Source organism: Vicugna pacos, chromosome 25 (assembly GCF_048564905.1).
Source record: "Vicugna pacos chromosome 25, VicPac4, whole genome shotgun sequence".
NCBI lineage: Eukaryota > Metazoa > Chordata > Mammalia > Artiodactyla > Camelidae > Vicugna > Vicugna pacos.
Window position 1 is genome coordinate 5,187,681 of NC_133011.1, and position 22,729 is coordinate 5,210,409.

At 40.9% G+C, this 22,729-nt stretch overlaps 1 protein-coding gene across 4 annotated transcripts in view; it reads right to left on the reverse strand.

Annotated features, from left to right (window-relative positions):
- The window catches only part of CDH17 (cadherin 17), a 94,995-nt gene that overhangs the window by 61,035 nt on the left and 11,231 nt on the right, over window positions 1–22,729 (reverse strand). Inside the window, exon 1 of one of the 4 annotated variants that reach the window (XM_072949464.1) lies at window positions 10,734–10,791. The exons of 1 other annotated variant lie outside the window; for it this stretch is intronic. The gene's annotated coding sequence lies outside the window, so the exon portion shown is untranslated. Of the gene's footprint in view, window positions 1–312; window positions 402–10,733; window positions 10,792–22,729 lie in introns of those variants that run through there. 2 more of the 4 variants (XM_072949465.1, XM_072949466.1) reach the window with 2 other exon arrangements.

The window sequence follows — 22,729 nt, forward strand, 5'->3', positions numbered from 1 at the left end:
TGACTCAGAAGCCGCAAGCCACGAAGCAGTCTGGCTGCACCTGCTTCTGAAATCCAAGGGTGCCCTTCAAAGTCTGCATGAAACAACCAGCCTCCCCCCAAACCCAAACCAAGTCGGTTTTCCCACCACTCTGAGAACGGATTTACCTAAGTACAAGTTGCTAGTTTTTCCGCTCAAAATGAGGTTTCTGATTAAACAATAAAAAGCCCGTAGCCCCAGATTTCTGGAGTTGAAGCCTCATTTAGACTGACCCCTGAGGCCCACCCCTGTGTCACTCTGGGAATCTACACCGAAGATGAGAAACAAGGTCACCTTTGTGTCCAGTGTGGTACTCACTCTGATGCTCATTTCTGGGCTTCTCCTGAGCTGCGCTGCGCTTCCCACTGGTCTCTAGAAGTGCGTCTACTACAGTGGGAGCCCAAGAGCCCTGTCTGGGTGGGATTCTTCCTTCCCAGAACCCCTTGAGAGGACTTCACGATTGCTCTAAGCCCCATTCATCTCGGGGCCCCGGAAGTGAAGCCACCCAGTCGCCTGCCAGTGGTCAGCACCCTTGGGAGACCAGCAGGCCCAGAAGGGCCCCTCTTCCCCCGTCTCAGAGCCACCACGGCTACATTTAAGGAAAGGAGGACAGTGACGCTCACACTCTCGACACCGCTGCCTCCCATGAGCCGAACAAATTGGCCTGGTTCTACAGAACCAGACAGCTTCCGCTTGTGTGTTTCACTTCCTGAATTAGTGACGAGAGTCTCATGGCATTATGATTATAAATCAATAAAAAATGTTAAAAGAAAAAAAAAGAATCTCATGGCATTGCTCCAGAAGGAGTTTGCTGCTTCTCTGGAAACTTTTTAATAATGTATGCAAAACGTATGTTTAAATCGGTAAAGTTTCCTTTAAAAAAAAGAGTATATATGTATTGATTTTAGTCATTGCCTTTCAGTGATATCACACAGCCATGCTCATGGCGTATCAGTTGAAAAAATATGTTTTCTCACTGAATCTTTACAACATGCCCATGAAGTGGACTCCATCTTATAGAAACAAAGCAGAGGCACAGAGAGGTTTGACCTCTTGCCCAAGTCACACAACCTGTGATTACAGAATCAGGACTCCAACCCTGGTCTTTGTAATTCAAAGCCCAGTCTATTCACCACGTCTGTAGAATGTGCCTGAATATTTTCCTCCCGGCTCCATGTGAGAAATAAAACCTCCACAGGAAGAAATCCCTCTGTGTGAGCCCATTCCTGGAGACGGGAGACGGGAGACGGCCAAGCTCCTAAATCAGGCTTCCCGGTGTATTTTGTGCTAGTTCAAGACCCTAGTTTCCAAGTCAGGGGATCTGGTTGATTAATCTCTAAAAGGCCAAAACCACCCACCCGAGAATTAACAGGTGACGGCACCTCTGAACTGTAAAGGCTCTTCCTGTGTTCTCCATGATGCTCAGAGCTTGTGGGTTTCATCGCTTACATACTAACTTAAACATTTGTAATTTATAAAAGTATCTGGATTTTTAAATTCCAGATTAATGCCAAAGATTAGGAGCGTGCATGTTCTGCCCTGTGTTTCAGGGTGAACACCATTCATTTTAGGAACCCATTTTCATGCCAAAATGAGGCATATCTGGTTCAATAGTTTAATACTGACTGAGTAATAATAGGAATAATAAGAGAAATTTAATTGATAAAGATTACTATGTCCCTTTATCAGAGCAAAGTAGATGTAAATTATTTATATGATGGAAACAAGTGAACAATTGAAATGGTCTAGGCTAATACTTCTGACTAACAGCTTCGTGGTAGGTATTAAAACATGTTAGCACTTTTGTCCACAGTAATATTTTAACCAGTCCTCCAATATTAGCCCTGGAAAACATAAAAGTGATGTTTAATTTATGGACTGTGCTAGTTAGTCATGACTAAGGTTTGGATAGCCTCCCAAATAAAAAACTTTATGAAAATTTGGGATGATTCTGAAAATTCAAAGTATGTTATGTTTCCAATATTTTTATTCCTTAAAACTCAAAGTAAATGAAATCTATGAATGCTAAGTTTTTACATTTTTTCATGCTCTTGCAACTTAACATGTCCTTTATTCGGTTATATACCATGTATTCTGAGAACATTTTATCATGAGTCCATTAACATGCAAGCCTCACCTGACAGAAGTTATATAGTACATATATATGCAATGGTATTTTTGAAATACTTAATATCTGTCTTGCTCACGTTAACTTAATGCTGGCAGAAACTTTGTCTTTTATTAGCACTCAGTAAATATTTTTTAGAATTGAACCCCTTTCAGTTGTTTAATTCAATAATTCCAGATAGTCAGGATTACATATGGACTCACCCAAGGTTGATGGGAATCCGGACAAGTGAATGATTTTGTACGTCCTCAAACCAGTATTTTGCATCTTTTGTTCCACATTTATTTAGTGGAATGAGGTGAAACTAATTTTCTGCTAGTGAATGTTTTAGGCTGAGACAGAAATTTCCCTAATGACTTCCACTAGCCAGGACAGTGGCCATTTTTTGATCAGTGTAAGCAATATGGCCCCGGTCTCTACATAGCTCTTATGCTTGTCGGTGGGTGGGTTTGAGTTTGGAATTTTTCCTTGATGTTGTTGTTTGCGGCAATTTTTCAAATCAGGACACTTAAAGGAAACATTAAATGACTTAAGACTTAAATAATAAAATAAGTCATTAATTCCAAGTGAGAAACACTGAACTATAGACAATGCAGTTGCAAAATCTTAGCCAATGGTCACCTGTGCTCCTCCTAAAAATATTCCAAGACAGTTTGCGGCAAATAAAGAGTTTTTTCCCTGTTCTCTGTTTTGACAGAAGTGGATCCAATTTGTGGTTATTTATTTCAGGAATATTTTAACCCATCTATAGATGGTGGCTCCAGGAAATTGCCCAGTAGGCAAAGTTCTTAATCGGTCTCTAGTTCACCATATCCGGAAACTGCTGGAGAATCCTATGAATGGAACGACTGGAATGTATCCACATCATCAGCCGTCCATTGGGCAAATGCTTTCTAAAGCTTTCTAAACCTGAAGAGTTTATTAAAGCTGGGTCTTACATCATGAGATCCTGGTCCAGTAGGTCTAGGATGCACCCCAGGGATTAACATGTTTAAAGCACTCTGGATTCCTGATGCAGGTAACCACATGGTATCTCCCATGAGAAAGACAGCTTAGGGATGCTGTGCTTCATCTGCCAGTATTCTTTAGCAAGGCCTGCCCTTGAAACTAACTTTCCCCCACCAGGTAGGCTTCATTTCTGCAGGGTCTGCCTCAGACAGCGATCCAGTTGGGTTGATGTTGTACACGCAGACTGAATCAGGCAGACACGCACATGCTCATCTTCCCTCGGATGTTTTTTCTAACGATCAACTGAACATTTTATTTGACCTCAGATTTTTTTTTAATTCCAAGACATTACAATAATCATGTTGGTTTTCTGAGACTTAGCTCTGGCTCATCAGATTTCACCCACACGAGTCTTTGCTCACACCCAGTTCACACTCAGGCCATCGCATCTTTTCCCCACCTCCTCTGTCTCTCTGAAACAGCACTTGCTGAGGTGACAACATCCTTCTCACGATAATCAGAGACATTCTCCAGTCTGCACCGTCCCACACTTTTCACAGCATTTGACACCATCATTAGCCCTCCCTGAATCGCCCTTTACCCTTGGTTTGTTTGCCAGCACTCTGTCCTGGTTTTTCTGGCACCTCTTCAGCCCATCCCATGCAGTCCCATTTGTGGCCTCATCGGACTCCCTGGGTCAACCGTAGGTTGTCCTGCCTTGTTACTCATTCGAGGAGGTTGGATCTGCTCCTATCTGTACGCCAAAGTCTCAAGTCACACTCACCAGCCCAGATGTCTCCCTTGGTCTGGGCTTCAATCATTTTAATCCAACTAACGTTACCACAGCTCCGTCTACACATCTCCACGGCACAACAAACTCAACACACCCCAAGTTAACCTCAGTGTTTTCATTCCTCCTGAACTGATTCTCCTGGGACACCACGCGTTCATGTCAGCCCTGGCAGCCATCAAGGCTTAGCCAGCGTGCCGTGATTGAGCAGTAACTCCTGTCGGGGGCACACAAAGGAGACTGGCAATGGATACGCCTGGGAATCGCCAACCTTGCCTGGGAGGACCCTGTGACTCGGACACTGGGGGCTCAGTAAACATCGGTTTTCCTTCTCTGCTTATGGGTCTTCTACTAAACGGCAAAACATTGGGGTTGCCTCTGAAAATGTTGCCCTTGAGAAGCATTCCCTGGGAAAAAAACAGTCTCTTCAACAAATGGTGATGAAACAAATGCATATCCACATGCAAAGTAATGAAGTCAAGCTCCTACCTCACACCATCCAGAAAAACTAGCTCAGAATGGACTAAAGACCTAAGTGTAAGAGCTAAAACTAAAAAACTCTTAGAAGAAAACAGTGGTAAATCTTTATGCCCTTGGATTTGGCAGTGGTTTCTTAGATACAACATCAAAAGCACACACAATAATAGAAGAAACAAACTGGAACTCATAAAGAAAATTAAGAAATTTTGTGCTTTGAAGAACCCTATTAAAAAAAGTGAAAAGACAACCCATCGGATGGGAGAAAATATTGCAAATCACAGATCTGAGAAAGGGATTGTGCCCACCTAGGACGCATGAAAACCTCTTCCCATCCAAAAATAAACAGATAAAAACCCACTCAAAAATGGGTAAAAGATATGAATAGACATTATTAAAGAAGGTATACGAATAGCTAACAAGCACATGAAAAGATGGCCAACATCACTAGGCAGAAGCAAAATGTAGATCAAAACCACAAGACAATGCTTTACACCTATTAGGACAGCTATAAAAACATACAGCAACAAGTACTGGCGAGGATGTAGAGAAATCAGAATCCTCACGCACTTCTGGTGTGAATGTAAAATGATATAAACACTTTGGAAAAAAATCTGGACGTTTCCTCAAACACTTAAACCATTCGACCCTGTCAATTCACTCCCAGGTGTGTTACCTAAGAAAAATAAAAACATACGTCCACACAAAAACTTGTACATGAATGTTCATGGCATTCATAATATTCACACTCCTTATGCATAATAACCAAAAGTAAAATCAGCCAAATGTCCATTCAACTGACAAAGGGGTAAACAAAATCTGGTGTAGCCACACAGTAGAGCATTTTCCAGCCATAAAGAGGAACGAAGCACTGGCATGTGCTACAACATCAATGAAGTAAAGGAACCAGACAAAAAAAGCCAAATACTGTAGGAGTCTATTCATACGAAATGTCCAGAAGAGGCAAGTTCACAGAGACGGGAGGCCGACTAACAGTTGCCGGTGGTCAGGGAGTTGGGGGGCGGGGGGGAGGCTGGAAGGTTACAGCTAAGGATATGGGGCTTTTTTCTGTGGTGATGAGAATGTTCTAAAATTCGCTGCAGTGATGGTTGCACAATTCTGTAAATGTACTAAACACTAGTAAGTCCTACACTTTACCTGGGTGAATTTTATGGTATGTTAATTTTATCTCAATAAAGCTGTGACCCAAAAAAGGAAGCAGTAATTCCTGCAGCCAAACCCAACCTGATATGAACGTACAAGACCCAGGCTGCACATCTGCACTGACCTCAATCCAGACACTTCAGAACAAATGACTTGTGTTCTATTATCACAGATGCTTTGAGGGGTTTTAATCATTTTATTTTCACTTAAATATATTTGTTTCACTTATTTTACTTATTATTTTATCTCCTCTTTTATGTTTTACTTTTAAAAATGTGAATAAGAACATTTCAGGACGTGAAGATTTTCTTCGACCTGAGCAAAGAGGGAGGGAGAAGTGTGATCACAGGTCCCTCAGCCTCTCCCCTGGGGCCTTTGCTCAGGCAGTTCAACACCAGAGGAGCCCTTGGAACTCAGTGCCCACCTGAAAGGGAGGATTGTTTTCCTCCTGCGTGACCAAATCTAGTAACTGGAGAGGCAAAGGAGAAATGTTTTCTCCCTTTAGTCTTCCCGCTCAGGATTACGTTAAGCGTAGTGTCAGTAACAGCCCAGGAGAAATTCTGGAAAAGCTCTGTTATCTTAAGCCTGAAATTTTCCAGTTGCTACATGAGAAAACCCAGGAACTGAAATCTCACATCTGCAATCCACTTAATCTCCCTGCTTAAGTAGGAGCAGCCCATGGTGCAGAGGAAGGAGGAGGAGAGGGTGGGATCTACTGGGGAGAAATTCTACGGGCTTACCAGTGAGGGCTCGGGAAATGCCAGGTCTCCCCCAGAAAGCAGGGGGGAGGCCCCACAGAGCATCTTTTTTTTTTTAATTCTTATTTTTAATTAACGTGTAATCAATTTACAGTTTTAGTTTCAGGTGTACAGCAAAGCAATTCAGTTATACATAAACACATACATACATATTTTTTCAGTTTCTTTTCCATTATGGCTCATTACAAGAAACTGAATATAGTTCTCTGTGCTATACAGTAGGACCTTGTTATTTATCTATTTTATATATAGTAGTGTGTATCTGTTAACCCCAAACTCATAATCTATCCCTCCCTCCCTTCCCCGCTGGTAACCACAGTTTGTTTTCTATGTCTGTGAGTCTATTTCTGGTTTGTAAATAAAATTTGTATCTTTTTCTTTTTTTTTCCTAGAGTCGCACTTACCTTGCCTGCCCCTAGTTTAAACCTAATGAATTTGACCAGCGTCTCACAGAGGCAGGGCTCCAGAGGGACTTCTTCACTCCCATCTCTTCCCAATTCTGCTCCCTAAGCATGAAGAATGACAGGGGTTGCCTAGAACCAGGATTATATCCAAACAGATTTACAAGACAGAGGTGACTCAGCAAAATGCACCCCAATGTTCACAGCAGCACTATTCACAATAGCCACGACATGGAAGCAACCTAAATGTCCATTGATAGATGACTGGATAAAAAGTTGTGGTATATTTATACAATGGAATACAATTCAGCCATAAAAAAGAATAAAATAATGCCATTTGCTACAACATGGATGAATCTGGAGATAGTCAATCCAAGCGAAGTAAGCCAGAAAGAGAAAGAAAAATACCATATGATATCACTTACATGTGGAATCTTTAAGAAAAAAGACACAAATGAACTTATTTACAAAGCAGAAAGAGACTCATAGACATAGAAAAGAAACTTATGGTTACTGGGGAGGGGGAAGAGGGTGAAAAGGGATAAATCGGGAGTTCAAGGTTTGTAGATACTATTATATATAAAATAGATAAACAACAAGTTTCTTCTATATAGCACAGGCAACTATATTCGGTATCTTGTAGTAACCTATAATGAAAAAGAATATGAAAAGGAATGTATGTATGTACAAGTATGACTGAAACACCATGCTGTACACCAGAAATTGACACATTGTAAACTGACTATATAGTCAATTAAAAAAAAAAAGACAAAGATGGCAGTATCCTCTCTCAGTTACCACTTTATACAAAAGAAAAAAGAATAGTAACAGTTAACAGTTAATAATACAGGGATTGACTAACCTACCACTCTTTTCTATCCCCTGAAAGAGTTTTCTGAAGGCAAATAACAAATTTTTGGTTCCGGGGTTCTCAGCCCTGGCTGCATGGAATCATAAGGATTCTGACTGGATTGGTTTTGGTGACCTGACAGCAACCATCCTGGGGTCTCCAGCACAGCTGAGGTTGAGACTCACCGGTCCAGTGCCTGCCCTTTACAGATAAAGAAACTGAGGAACAAAGAAGATAAAAATAACCTCTTCAAGGCTTGAAATCAGGTGTGAATTAAAAAAAAAATCAAAGCGCTGAAGAGCTACCCTGGGTTGAGCTCCAGTAACAGCCAGCGGAACGCCATCTCCCGCGTGTCTCTACCTAACTACCAGGCAAAGCAAGCAGACGGGCAGCTCAGGACCACGAAGCAGGTGCACCAGCTCACAGAGCCATGGCCAAAACATTGATACTTCCACCCCAACAGCATTCCCACCAGCTGGTCCCTCCACTCCACCTTTCCTGAGAGTTACTTCACTGGGAATCCTGCCCCGGCTGAGAAACCTATGCAGGTGTCATTTCCATTAACTGATATAACACCAAATACTCTATCCCACAGAGCGTTTTCTACCCACATCTCCTCCCCAGCTGGTATCCTCCTCGATCTCCCCTCCCAACCCGACCTCCCTTGTCACAGAGCAGTAGCATCACCTGGCCGACTTGATCTCGTCACTCTCTCAGCTGGTCTGGAGGAAGCTCACTCGCCCTCAGAGCTAATGAGGAAGTGGTTAGCTTTACTATAGCTCAGCTCAGACCAGCCAAGCCTAGTGGCCAATATTGTTCAGAGTTAGAGAGGATGCCTGGTGCACCTTGTCCCTGGCAGTAACTCAATTATCCCCGACTCGATGGGCTCCCTAAATGTACCCTCCCCTCAATGGCTGAACATTCTCTCTGTTACTGGGTACCATGTAGCTCCCAATACAACGATGTGCTGACCTTCCTTCTGGGATCTAACATTGGTCTACAGGGACCTTGGACTTGGAAAATCCATTTTTTCCTGTCTTTGGAATACAGGGCTCTTTGGTCCTTTGCTTTGTTGACCAGGAGGGAAAGAATGGAGGAAAATTACAAGGGAGCTAGTCCCAGTGGTCTCAGTGTCAGTGGCACATTTCCTGAGCCTGACACAGGCAGTGAGAACTTATTTCTTCCAATCTTTATTCAGCTCCCTGACAAACAAGTCTGCTATTCTCTGAGTCAGAGTGCTTAAGACCAGACTTTGGAGACGGGCAAACTTGAGATCTGAATCCCAGTTACAATGTTATTCTTTGACTCTGTATTTATCGCCAACATGGATTTGGAAATCTTAGACCAGACCCTCCATACCACACCCTACTCTGTGCTCATAACTGCAATGGCCCAATTAAGAGGGTGAAAAACTTAAGTGCATTAGAGGTCTCTGTATGGAGCTCAAACTCTGTCTAAAAATGGTACCAAGATATTTAAGAGTATGTTGAAGGTAGAAAGAAGAGATCACATTTTCTTTTTTTAAATGTTTTATATTTATTTATTTTGTGGGGAAGGTAATTAGGTTTATTTAGTTACATATTTATTTTGATGGAGGTACTGGGGATTCAGCCCGGGACCCCATGCTTGCTAAGCATGTGCTCTACCACTGAGCTACACCCTCCTCCCATTTTTCCATTAATTCCTTTTCAAAAGAGCCTTTCAACTCTACTCCACCTGCCTTAAGAGTGTTTTCCCATCTTCTTCCCAACCACAGTCAGACCAGAAATTAACAGCAATTATCCTCATCTGTCACAGCCTCAGTAATTAGGAGGCCTGAGCACCCCATCCTGTGGTATTACCAAGGCTGCCAGAAGACTAAAATTGGTACCATGAACACACCAAACCAGATAAAGAGGAAGCAACAGAAAGTTAAGTTCAAATCCTCAAATGAGTTTCTGTTTAAAAAGTTAGAATACAGCAAACATCGGTGAGAAAGCTCGAAATGAACCATTGGATATCACAGTGAACGTGATTTGGACATATTCCTCACCAAATGACTTCTGGAAGTGCAGTGGGAACTCTGATTTCTATTGGTAGCTGACTAGAGAGTTGCCCTGGCTTTATAACCCTTCTGCAGTGATAAACTGGGAAAAAACCATATGCAACACATAACATATTTTGTGGCACCTACAACTCTCCCCAGCAGGAACCATGCAGTTTTCAAACGTAGTCCATTTGTTTGCTCCAGAAGTTGTTTTGCTATCTGACACGTTTATCCACTGAATTTAGGCATGGACCCTAATTCTTGCCTTGAGGTGGGAAGCCCCATGAAAAACTGGCAGGACCCACAGGCAGGGACACTACTTTCCCACCAGCGCCATCTGGTTCCCTAGTCTGGCAGTATTATTTCGCTTTTGTGACTCGGTAAAAGGGCTTGCTTCTAGGAAAGCGGAACTTACCCCTAAGATTCTATTGGTTCCCAAAGCTCACTCCTATTGGTCCATTTCTAACACCTACTCTGCATATGATGTTGCAAAATGTTGCAAAGTCTTGACTGGTAGCCTATAAAAGCCTTTGTAAACCTACAGATGGAGTCCAGAGCTTGGAGTGTTCACTCCTCTGGGTCCACTGGCATAATAAACCTGAGTTCTCCAAGCTTCCGAGTGCTGCTTGGTCTCTCGCTAGGATCCAGGTTGCTGTAACACTGAGCTGTAACACACTTTGCTGTAACAGCTTAACTACTTTGTCCAATCACTGAGTAGTTACTTTGATGGCCTCTATTTAGTGAGGGTCTGTTCTGGGTCAGACACTGGGCAAAGTGCTTGGCTTATGTCCTCTCTAATGTGCACAAGTATGCAAGGTAGGTCACAATTTCCAAGCCCCCACTTACAGCTGAGGAAACTGAGGCTCACAGAGTTCAAATACCTTGCTCAAAGGCACATAGTTAGTAGATTCCAGTGCTAGGATTTGAACTCAGATGTACTGACTCAGGATCTTTGCCACTGTGGACACTGCTCCTGATTCATAGGGATGCCCTCGTCACAGCTTCTATCCTGGACACTGACCACATCCTTTCTCTTATCACTTGGCCTTGAATGGCTTTATTGCCACCAACCAGAAGAGGCCTTAGTATACATCCAACTCTATTTTATATAGTCTAAAAAAAGTTCTGGAGGATTTATGTCACAACTAAAATTGTTGCTTTAGGCAAACTCACCTATGTTCAAGCAGGCAATGTTAAGCCAGCCCTATTTATTCATACGTTCCTATGTGAATTCATCCAGACTGCTCTGTCCAAAGGCCATGCTCTCCATTTCATAAGCCTCATGGCTTCATCAAGTTTCAATGCTGAGGAAGGTGGAAGCTTCTCTTCGTATTTTCCAGGCTTAAATCATGTCCACTATGCTGTGTGGAGAGGAACTCTAGGGTGACAAGAAAAAGTTTCTCTTACAGACCTGGATTGGAGATTGTCATTCTAAGTGAAGTAAGCCAGAAAGAGAAAGAAAAATACCATATGATATTACTCATATGTGGAATTTAAAAAAAAATAGAAAGAAAAAAGAGGACATTAATGAACTTATCTACAAAAGAAACAGACTCACAGACATAGTAAACAATCTCACTGTTACCAAGGGGGGAAATGGGGTGGGAAGGGAAAAATCGGGAGTTTGATATTTACAGATACTAACTGCTATATATAAAATAGATAAACAACAAGTTTCTACTGTATAGTACAGGGAACTATATTCAATATCGTGTAGCAGCCTATAATGAAAAAGAATATGAAAAGGAATATATGTACGTATATGTATGACTGAAACATGATGCTGTACACCAGAAATTGACACGTTGTAAACTGACTATACTTCAAGAGAAAAAAAGAAAAAGAAGTTTCTTTTATAGATGTCTTTCAGTAAATAAATGAAGCGAGAATGATCCAATTCGAATACTACCATTTTGCCAACACCTACTGAAATAATGAGTTTTAGGCAAAGGTCATCAGTGGCGGCCACAGCAATAACAGGCAAGCTGGTCACCAGGTGCCTTCCAGCAGAAGGATGCAATACTATTTATGCAGGATTATTGCTCAAAAAATGCACCTGAAGTCGATCAAACCTTTGATTCTAGAGTGTAGATCTAACCACGTAGATCTCTTTGCACTGACTATATAGAAGATGCAGAAACATTCTCTGTAAGGACATCTTTCTCGTCCACCAAGATAAAAGCAAAGGATGTAATATCAAAAGGTAACTGAGTAAAGACTTTTCAACAGGAATTCAAATGAATGAGGTCCCTCTAGGATAATCTTTTCTGCTGGTGATTAATTGGATTCAAGGATAGATGTTGAAGGCCCAGGGGACTCTCTAGTCTGTAAATACCAAATGCTTCAGCCAGGCTGTGCGTGTGTGTGTGTGTGTCTGACTTGAATTTTCCTATTTTAACATTTTGCAATGGAAAATTTTAAACACAAACAGAAGTAGAGGGAGTAATGTAATGAACCCCATGCACCATCACCCAGCTTCAACAATGATCAGCTCGTGCTCAGTCATCTTTCATCGATGCTTCCCTTGAACCACATTACCTGACCCCTCACCACCACCCCCGAGCATTCAAATTGGCTTCTTAGGGGAAAAAATGATGGTCTTGTCTGGAAGCAGCTCTCTGGCTGACTCTGCTAGAGGTAGAATGGTCTTCACTCACTTGGAATACAGGCCAGGCTTGTCAACTCATAAAATTATGTCAGCTCTGCTCTCTGCCTGATATCGAATGTACAAAAGCTCTTCTACTTTTAAACTAGTTGGGTTCTTGGAGGATTTTTCCAATTTTATTTGTGCTCAAGTCTGAACAGGAAGGTTACTCTTAACATCACCTATTTGTGGTAGCCAATTTTGAGGAAGTTTTGCTCTCTTAACCACAGACAATGGTGAGTTCTGATTCTTAACGACAGAAGTTCGTGAGTTTTGGCTCTGGACCACAGAAGTTCATGAGTTGAAAAAACTATGTATGGCTTCCTCCTTCAATTAACAACTCAGAATAACTACCTTCTAGACTCCAACCAAACAGCTGTCTTTGCCTGGCTACTGCTACCCAGGTCTGGTCAAAAACCTGAATGAATATGAGAAAGAGTCAATCCTCACAGCACAAACCAGGATAAATTTCAAGTAGCTCACAGATTTAATTTCTTTAAAAGAACCATACCGTACACACAGCAGAAGAAAGCATGGGTGAATCTCTCTGCAATCAGGAAAGGGAAAAACTACTAACTCAAAATCCAGAAGCAACAATGACAAGACTAATAAACTTCATAATAACACTTTTTTAAAATTTTGCATGGAAATAAACACCAAGAGCAAAGTAAAAAGAAATGATAAATTAGGAAAAAACAAAAAACATATGCAACATATAACAGAGAAAGGGTTGAAATAGTTAATGTATAAGAGCTTCTAAAGATAGAAACAAAAAAGACCCCAAAAAAGTAAACAAATGGACAAGCAACATAAACAATAGTTTATAGGAAAGAAACATGTTTTTTAAAAACCCACTGCACGTCACTAAAAATAAGAAAATGTAAATTAAAGACTATTTCTTAACCATCAGATTAACAAAAACCCAAAATACATGTTCTGTTGGAGAGGCGATGGGGAAACAGTCACTCTCATATATTGCTAGCGAATGAAATGACACTACACTGGGGTTGAGAACTGGGCCATATTAGCAAAACGACATTTACCCTTTGTCTTAGAAATCTCACTTCTAGGAATATATCCCATAGATACAACTGGAAAAATGATCCAAATACGTATGTACAAGGTTATTTATTGCAGCACTAGTTATCACCTCCCCCGAAAAAAACCCGAATCTGGAAGCAACCAGAATATCCACAATACGTATGAATGAATAAAATGTGGTACATCCACTCAATGAGCAGAGTGCAGGTGAAAGGAACAAGGATGATTTCTATATCCCACTATGGACCAATCTCCAGGATACACTATTAAGTGAAGAAAAGAAGATAGAAAAAAGTATATATAGTATGCTACCATTTATCTAATACGGAAGAAGGGGAAGACACAAATTTATATATTTGTATGTATATAAAATTATGTACATATATAAACACATATACATGTGCATTTGCTTATACATCAGAAAAGAGAAGGGTAAACCTCATTTGTTTCATTGTTAAAGAAGAGAAGGATCAAAGTGGAAAGAACAGAACAGAAGCTAGAACTTCTCTGAATATAATCTACTGTACAGATTTGACATTAAAACCATGTAGATTCTTTACATAGCTATAAAACAACATGAAATCAAAATGAATAGATAAACAAGGCCCTACTGTATAGCACATGGAACTACATTAATAGCTTGTAATAACCCATAATGAAAAAGAATATATATAAATATATATAACAGAATCACTATGCTGTGCACCAGAAACTAACACAACTTTGTCGATCAACTACACTTCAATTAAAAAAAAATCAAAATGAAAAGAAAGCAATTCCTAAACATGGAAAGCAAATGAAACAAATGAACGTTCCCATATATTGAGCTGAAAATGCAGCCTGAGAAAAATTCATCTAAGTAATTTTATTTTTGGCAGGGGAGGTAATTAGGTTTATTTTTTATTTTTTGATGGAGGTACTGGGGAACAAACCCAGGACCTTATGCATGCTAAGTCCACACTCTACCAACTGAGCTTTATCCTAATCCTGCCAAGTAATTTTAAAGTAGTAATATGACTATGAACACTAGTGGGATAGCTTCTAAGGACAAAAGTCACTTTAAAAAACCTTAAACGTTTTCAGAAATCATAATGTTAGCAATGATATCAATGCCATTATTCTGAAGCATAGATGGTAAAGCCAAAAGTAATTACTTTATTATTGTTTGGAACTTAAGGTTTTAGGCAGAAGAGAGAAAATATACGAATACAAAATCGAAGTTAAAAACCCTGCAATACTAAATTCAAAGTCAAAATATTAGTGGGCATCCATGATATATTTCCTCTTAAATACTTTTTATCATTCTGTCCACTGAAACAGCCTAGAAACAATGGCCAACTCATAAGCAGAGAGTAGCCCTAAAGCCATCTTGTGATCTTTAAATTGTTTTTCCCAAAAGGAACTAAGCCTCCTTGGAGAAATTGCTGATCCTAGGTCTGGAACAAGAAATGTACAAGATGTGCCTAGAACATTTGTCATACCGGACAGCAAGGAAGTTATCAAAAACTACCGGGGGTATATCAAAGGATTCAGAAGTAAACAGAAGGAGGCTCTCAGAGGCAAAAGATGGAAATTTTTGAGAACCATTAAGAATAATGACGGCAATGAACTAAAATACATCAAATCTGTTAAAAAGCCATGAGGTTGTAATTATATGCAACAAATTATTGAATAATATGCAACAAAATTTCATTGATGAAAGAATACCATATGATATCATTCATATGTAGAATCTAAGAAGAAAAGAAAAAAGGAGATACTAATGAACTTTTCTACATAACAGAAACAGACTCACAGACATAAACTTATGGTTAGCAGGGGGAAAGAGGGTGGGAAGGGATACACTGGGAGTTCAAGATTTGCAAATATTAACTACTATGTATAAAATGATTAAAAAACAAATTTTTTCTGTATAGCACAGGGAACTATATTCAATATCTTGTAGTAACTTATAATGAAAAAGAATATGAAAATGAATATATGTATATGTATGACTGAAACATTATGCTGTACACCAGAAATTCACACATTGTAATTGACTATACTTCAATTAAAATAAATAAATAAATTCATTGATCTCCTTTGGAGGATGCTAGAGAACCAATTTATTATTCTGAAAACATGTAAGAATCAAGGATTTAACCTGCCCTTGACCAAACTATATCTCAGTTAACTGAATAGTTTTAAGAGAAGGTTTCTCATTGTAGAAGTCATTCAGCCAATAAATGAAGGAATGATGGAGTTAGAAGATTACCATTTTGCAATCGCTACTGAAAAATGGATCCAATCAAAGATGATGAACTACAATAGACAGACAACTGGTGGCACCATGTGCCTCTTGAGAGAAGCATGCAATACCCCTTATGAAGAATTCTTGATGAAAAATTATACCTGAATCAGATCAAACCTCCAGTTCTAGAGTGTAGGTCTAAACAGCTGGTCTACAGGAAATGCTGGTCACAAGAACAGGTTACAGATGAAATGACACTCGGAGTTGCAAAATACAAAATGTGAGAAACTACAGGGCAGATGACTCTGTTTCTTCCATGTATAAACTGAAAAGGGAAAAAAAAGATTAAATGATTATAGACTAAAAGAAATTTAAGAGAATGTTTGGACCTTATTTGGACCTGATTGAAACAAACCAATTCTTTAAAAAAAAAAAATGGAGGTGAGAGGGTATAGCTTAAGTGGTAAAGTACATGCTTAGCATGCATGAGGTCCTGGGTTCGATCCCCAGTACCTCCTCTAAAAATAAATAAGCCTAATTGCCTCCCCCGAAAATAATAATAGTAGTAATCTGTAAGTTAATAAACCTAATTACCACCCTCCCCTCTAAATAAATAAATAAAATTATATAATTAGGGAAATTCCAATGCTGTCCATTTTTAGGTGTGAAAATGGTTATGTAATTTCAGTTTTTAAAGAGTTCTCATTTAGTGATACATGTGGAAAGACTGATGGATGAAGTGGTTTGCTGTCTTGGATTTGCTTCAGAAGAATCCATTTAGGCTGTGGGGGAGGGTAGCGTGGTACATAGGCAGCTTAGATGGAAAAGATCGGGTGTGACCTGAGACTTGCAGAAGCTGGGTGATGGTACATGGAAGTTTATTACATTATTCTCTCTACTTCTGTTTATTTTAAAATGTTCTATTAGGAAACATTAAAATGAGAAAATTTAAGTCACACACAAACGTACACATACACCCTGAATTCTTGTTCTTGTTTTGAGCAAAGGATCTGGGTCAGTAACGGGTGAGTAGTGATTCTTTTGTTCAAACAAGCAAAGCATTTACTTCCTTTTCTTAAAAAAGACTATTTATTTCTTTATTTAAAATTATTTTCATTGAGATATAATTAACATATAACATTGTATTTTAGCGGAAACATCTTAAATGTCCACATACAGTAACCAGAGTAACAGTTAAGGAAGCCATAACACATTCATAGGATAGAATATTTTGTGACCACCGACAGTGTTACACAGAAATTGTAATGACATGAAACATAATTATGGTAAATCATTAAAAGTGAGGCCAAGGAGGATGCAAACTTGTATTTTATAATATTACAATAGAAATTATAATAAAAAAAACTCCCTCTCCATAGGAAAAATCTGGAAGAAAGACTTTGAAACACTGACAAATAACCCTATGACTACAACAGATCTATGAACGAGTTTTATTCGATTTTGACATTTTTCAATCTTTTCTCAACATATATTAATTTTATAGCAGATAAGTAAAATGGAGTGTTATTTTTGTTTGTTTCTTACTAACTTTTTGTTTGTTTCTTACTAATTTGCATTTACTTCTTAAAGGACAGTGATGAGCACTTGCTGATTGGAACGCTGCCTGACAAGAGACCATTCAACCGTGACACCGTGTGCTGAACACTCCTATTTCACATTCTGGATCTGGTCTTTCAGAAAATTTAAATGAAGCCTCCTGAATTAGAAAGTAAATTTGGAGGTCAAAGCACTAAAATATTAGTATTCAGAGATAATAACCATCCTCCTTTGTTAGTGTCTAAATGATGTAAAGGCTCTTCCTGAGCTTGGCTCTGTGGCCGGGTGGGTGCACGATAGCACCTACAGACACAGGGGCCGGTGACCCGGCCGCCAACGGGGTTGTAGGGGGAGGGGCAGATTGTCCACTTGAGATTAAGCGTCAGGAATTTGCAGACATCCTGGGGATGTCGTTAACCTTTCACGCCAGGCTTTGAGGCTCTGTATCTCAAATGGTCAGAGAAATCTAAGCTGATGGTGGGGTCACAAGCGATTACACTCAGTGCCATTCAGGAAGTACCATTCCAGACCATATACTAAGCATTTTATATTACCTCATTGAATCTTCAGGGTCCTCCCCCTCCCCTATGGCACAGGCTTCATCACAATTTTACAGGTAAGAAAAAGGAGGGTCAGAAAGGTCAAGTAATTCTCTCCGGTCACACAGCTGGTGAGTGTGTTTGTCTTCTAGCCTAGGAAGGTCTGCCTGCAAAACACTTTCTGCACTGTCTGGGTTTGGCAGGCCACGGGGCAGCACTTTGTGGACACCAGTGATGGGTGTCATTGCAAGCATCAAGCAAAGAGCATTTCTTGGGCAAAAATCCTAACCTTTGAAGTAAATGCGGCAGCAGGACTAGGGTGGGGATGAATACCTGTAACACAAGACAGATGAGTTCAGAAGACAACTTACGCCTCTGTCAGCTTGTCTGGGCAGCAAATCCAGGACAAAAGCATTCAGAAAGCCCAGCAGGGGCCGGTGGGCCATGAGTAAGGAGTACGTATATTTCACAGCTCCTTTTTTCCCACCATCTTAAATCGCTTTTAAATAGATCACAAATGATATTTTTATAGTCAAACGCAGCCCCTTTTCCCCCGTGGCAACTAATGCAATAAGAGCTCATTTACTTAGCACCCTACTGATGAGGAAGTAGGGATACAATAGGATGAGAATTGATGGCTGTAGAGATGACCCAAAGGCAGGGATATCCTAGAGAGGTTTATGACTCGTCAAAATGCGATTATATTCCAGAGGCAGAGCGCTAAATAAAGCTTATTGAATTAAATTCTTCTGACCACTGTTCAGCTGCACAGGGTGATGTGAAATCTATATAACCAGAATATTTGATTACCCAGAACAACACACTGGCTTTTCTGCCATTGGATCTAGGTAAACACCACCTTCACAGTGTATATTTACTCCATCGCACAAAGAGTTGAAGATAGATAAAACCGAACTGGAAAAGAATCTGGTAGAAAATGACCAGGAGACAACCCTTTCAAAATGTATCATTTCTAGGGAGAAATTAAACTCTACCACCTGGGAGCCTGCAGAGATCCTCCAGCACATCTGGGGAGGCCTCCCAAAGCTATTATCGTGTTTAAGGAAATATATGTGTCTTGTTGCAGACACCCAATAATTGCTAAGGGTCCTAAGTGGCAGCTGTTGCTACTATTACCACATTATAGTTATTAACATGATCCTTGCCTTGTAGGTTTTTATAACAGAATTACGCTGGTGGAAACGGGCTTGTATTATCCTTTATTTTGTCTTCAGAAGAGGAGTGGGTGCGGCTTTGGTCTCAGTTTAAGACTCCCTTGAAGAGTACATAGTACAATCTAATAATGACCATGCTATTCCCTGTCTTATGCTTTTAATTTATCCCAAATAAGGAAAGAATGAAAAGCAGGCACAAGACAAAAAGACTACAGTATTTCTAAAATGTAGAACCTTCGTGAAAGAAGTGTGACGAGCAGAGTTGTCCAGTGAAGTCCCTGAGCTGACAGAAGCAGCAGAGAACGAACGGCGCTCTTATTGCCAGAATTAGTCAGGATTCTCCAGAGAAGCAGAACCCATAGAAAGAAGTTTCTTTTAAGGAAAGAAATGCAATTACAGAGACTGGCAAGTCCAAAATCGGAAGGATGGGTCAGCAGACTGGAGAACCAGGAAGAGCCAATGTTGCAGTTTAGGTCCAAGGCCATCGATGACAGAACTCACTCTTGCTGGAGGAAGGATCAGTCTCTTGTTCTATTTGGGCCTTTGATTGGATAAGACCCACCATGTGGGGGAGGGCGGCCTAGTTACCCGAGTCCACCAATTTAAATGTGAATCGCATCCAAAAACACTCTCACAGAAGCACCAGGATAAAGTTTGACCGCACATCTGGGCAGTGCAGCCCAGCCAAGTGACAATCTATCTCTCTCTCTCCCCCTTCCTCTCTCTCTCTCTCTCTCTCTCTCTCTCTCTCACACACACACACACACACACACACACACAAAATAGCAAGATTCATCACAAAGTGAGGAAGGAAGAATCTGGGTCCTACTGCCAAGCACAGGGGTCTTGTGGGGCCCTCCAAAAAGGCCACATGCCTGATGACAGCATCACTGCCTCAGTTCCAAGGTTCAGTTTTATTTCTTCTTCTTTAATGAGGAAAAAAAACAGACCATTGATCCAGAACACAGGCATTATTCATCTAAGACATTATCTGTAGAAGCTCTGAGGTAAATATTGGCATGTCCCTCTGTCACAGACGAAGAAACCCTTCAGCAAAGTGGCTGGCCCAGCACCCATCAGCTAACAGACAGAAGACAGGCCTTCAGCCTCCATATCACTGGTGATTTCTCTTCCTCCTGCCTCAGAGGTAGGGGAAGAGAGAGGATCAGAAAAATGCCTGTGATGGGAAGTGTGTGTGATATTCCACATGCTGTTCTGTGATTGCAACTCTGATTCAGGGGCTTGTGGGGAGGAATATTCACGCAGATGAACGTCCGAGCCTGTCGCCTGCAATCCAGACCTCCTCTTCTACAGAGATTGAAGGATGCTCTTGGCAGCAAGACACGCCCACAGTTCCCAGACCTTCACATCCTCTCGACCATTGTCACTTGTTGCAGGTTCTTACTGAGGCTCTGGAAAGGCTCTCGTCCAGGCCGTCTGCCAGGCCTCCTGTTTGCCGGCCCCAGACTTAGACGAACGGTTGCGGTCAGTCTGCGGCAGAGCCAGCCCCAAGAGCCTCTTGCTAAGAGACAGGCAGCCAGTGGCAAGGCTGCTCTTTGATCTCTAGCTGGCCCCTTCTGACCCCTGGGTGACCCACATCAGGGCTCCCTTTGGGAAACCACGTCTTCGGCTCATGCTTGGAACCACCCTTGTTTGTGGCTGGGTGTTATGAGGGTGGAAACATTGAGTTGGAGGCACATAATAAGAGGATTGTAATAAAATCACTTGTGCTGTTTGCTTTTTGTGTTTTTGTATTTATGTTGGTATTGGGCTAGGAAAGCAGCCTATTTCTTTCTGCTCCCTGTGCACCCCAGGTAACCCTGTTCCTGCTTTCGTCCAGTGCCCGATCTCCAGGAGCACCAGGGGTGGGTAAAAGGCTGAGGGCTTGGCAGAACCACAGGCATGTGGGATGCAGACATGAAAATAACACCCCATCCGTGGGGTGTGACCCAACCGACACGTCCAACGCAAGCCGGACCTGCCATGGCCATCTTCTCCTGGGGGTGGCTCAGGAGAACCTGCTGTCCCCTCCACAGTGCCTCTTGCTGCAAATAGTGGGCCAGCGCACATTTGCCAAAGCTCTGCAAACCATGGCAAATGTAAAAACAATGCGAGAGCAGTCAGTCTAAGCCAAGACAGCCACGTGCAAGTGGAAAATTAAGGATGACAAGAGGTAGTCCCAGAGAGTCTGATGCAAGGATAATGACCAGAAACCAGGAAAGTGCTTGTTTAAATTAAAAAAAAAATGTTACTGGCAATAAGGCAATAATTCAGAAAGGATTTCTATTAAGAGAACCCTGCACTGGAAAGAAGTTAATAACGCATTAACTCATTTAGATCTCAAAGTGACATTATGAGCCTACTACATACTTTCATTGTCACCGCCATCTTCTGGATAAGGAAACAAGCCAGAGAAGGTCAAAAAACTCACACAAAGTAACACTGTTAGTAAAGTGACACCACCAGGCTTTGAACCCAGGAAGTTTGACTCCTAACTCTAAGAACTTAACCACTTTACTACACGGCATTCTAACTTTATAAATTTTTTTAAGCTTATGAGACATTAATAGGGCTGCTAGGATTTATCTTTTTTATTCCATCTTATTTTATATAACAATATCACATACACTGATTTATAACAGAGACAATAATAAAGTTGTGTATTTTCTAAATATTTTATAATTGGGACTTTTTTTTCCCCTAGCAAGTAAGATCTTGCTCATGTTCTTTCCCCCAGAATTTTCCATATATGGGACTTGTACTGGCCTGGCAAGGTTTTAACCCAAATTGGTTCTTTAAAATACGAGATCACAATGCTCATTACCCTACACTGTGTTGTCTCTTTTGGGTCACACTGAGTTTTAGCTTCTTTCAAGAATGATTTCACTGCATCAAAATTTAAAACCTTAAACTGAGCTCTAATTTATTTCCACATATCAGTGAGTGAGATGAGAGGAAACTGAAGTGATCTGTGTTTTCTGATTTTTGGCTTTTGGAAGGATTTTTTTTTTGTCTTTTTTTTTTAAACTTAGTCTTCCTAAAATCATACTGTGAAGATAACCTCATTCTGCATCTGCAGATAAGCGAGCAATCTGTCTCCAAGTGAATAGAAATCTTAAAGCTGAGTTTTTTTGTTTTTTAAGTCATTCCAATGCTTCCAATACCTTTAACAGTCCCTATGGTGTCACAGGCTGTGTGGTGACCTACCTCTTCATTTAGTTGCTGTGACACTGTAACTTCTTTAAGACTCGGTTTTTCTCAACTACAGAATAGAGCCAATAATCCCTACATCTTGAATTGTGAGATATAACTGAGGCAGTAAAGATAAAGACCCAACACAAGCTTGGCACAAGGAAGGATGCAAGGACAGCTAAAAGCCCCCTGACTCCCCCTCGTCTGAGCTCTACCAGTCACGAGGCATGTGACTTTGGATATGCTTCATTCATCTAAGATTTCTGTTTCCTTGGATTTGCGCCTGGGTATCAAAGGGTCCTGCTGACTCTGTGACTCCAAGATGCCCTCTGCCCATCCACCACCCACTCTGTGTACTGGCTACCTCCCGCCATCCAGGCTGGTGTTCAGTCCCGGTCCAGGCTCCTGGCGGATTTTTGCATCCTCGCTCACATCTGTTATCTCCAGGACATCTGAAACGAGCTAAATGTGACAGTTATGCACTACTCAAGTAACTGCACAAGTCTGAAGCTGCCTCCATTAAAACCAATGTTTGGGCTGAAGAAAACTTCATCTTGGAAAAGAAAGAAGATTCCCAAGTTTGCCAGAGAAGTTTCTTAATGCAGCGACTAATCTAGACTTGGCAGAACTGGGGGCTCCCCCAAAACAGTGACAGTGTCTTTCTTCTGCACCCTCCCAGCAGCAGCACGCTCCAGTACAGACACACCACCACCTCTCTCCATTCATTGTCACCATATTTGATTTGGAAGCGGGAAAAAAGAGAAATCAAACTGAGGGTGAGCTCAATAAAC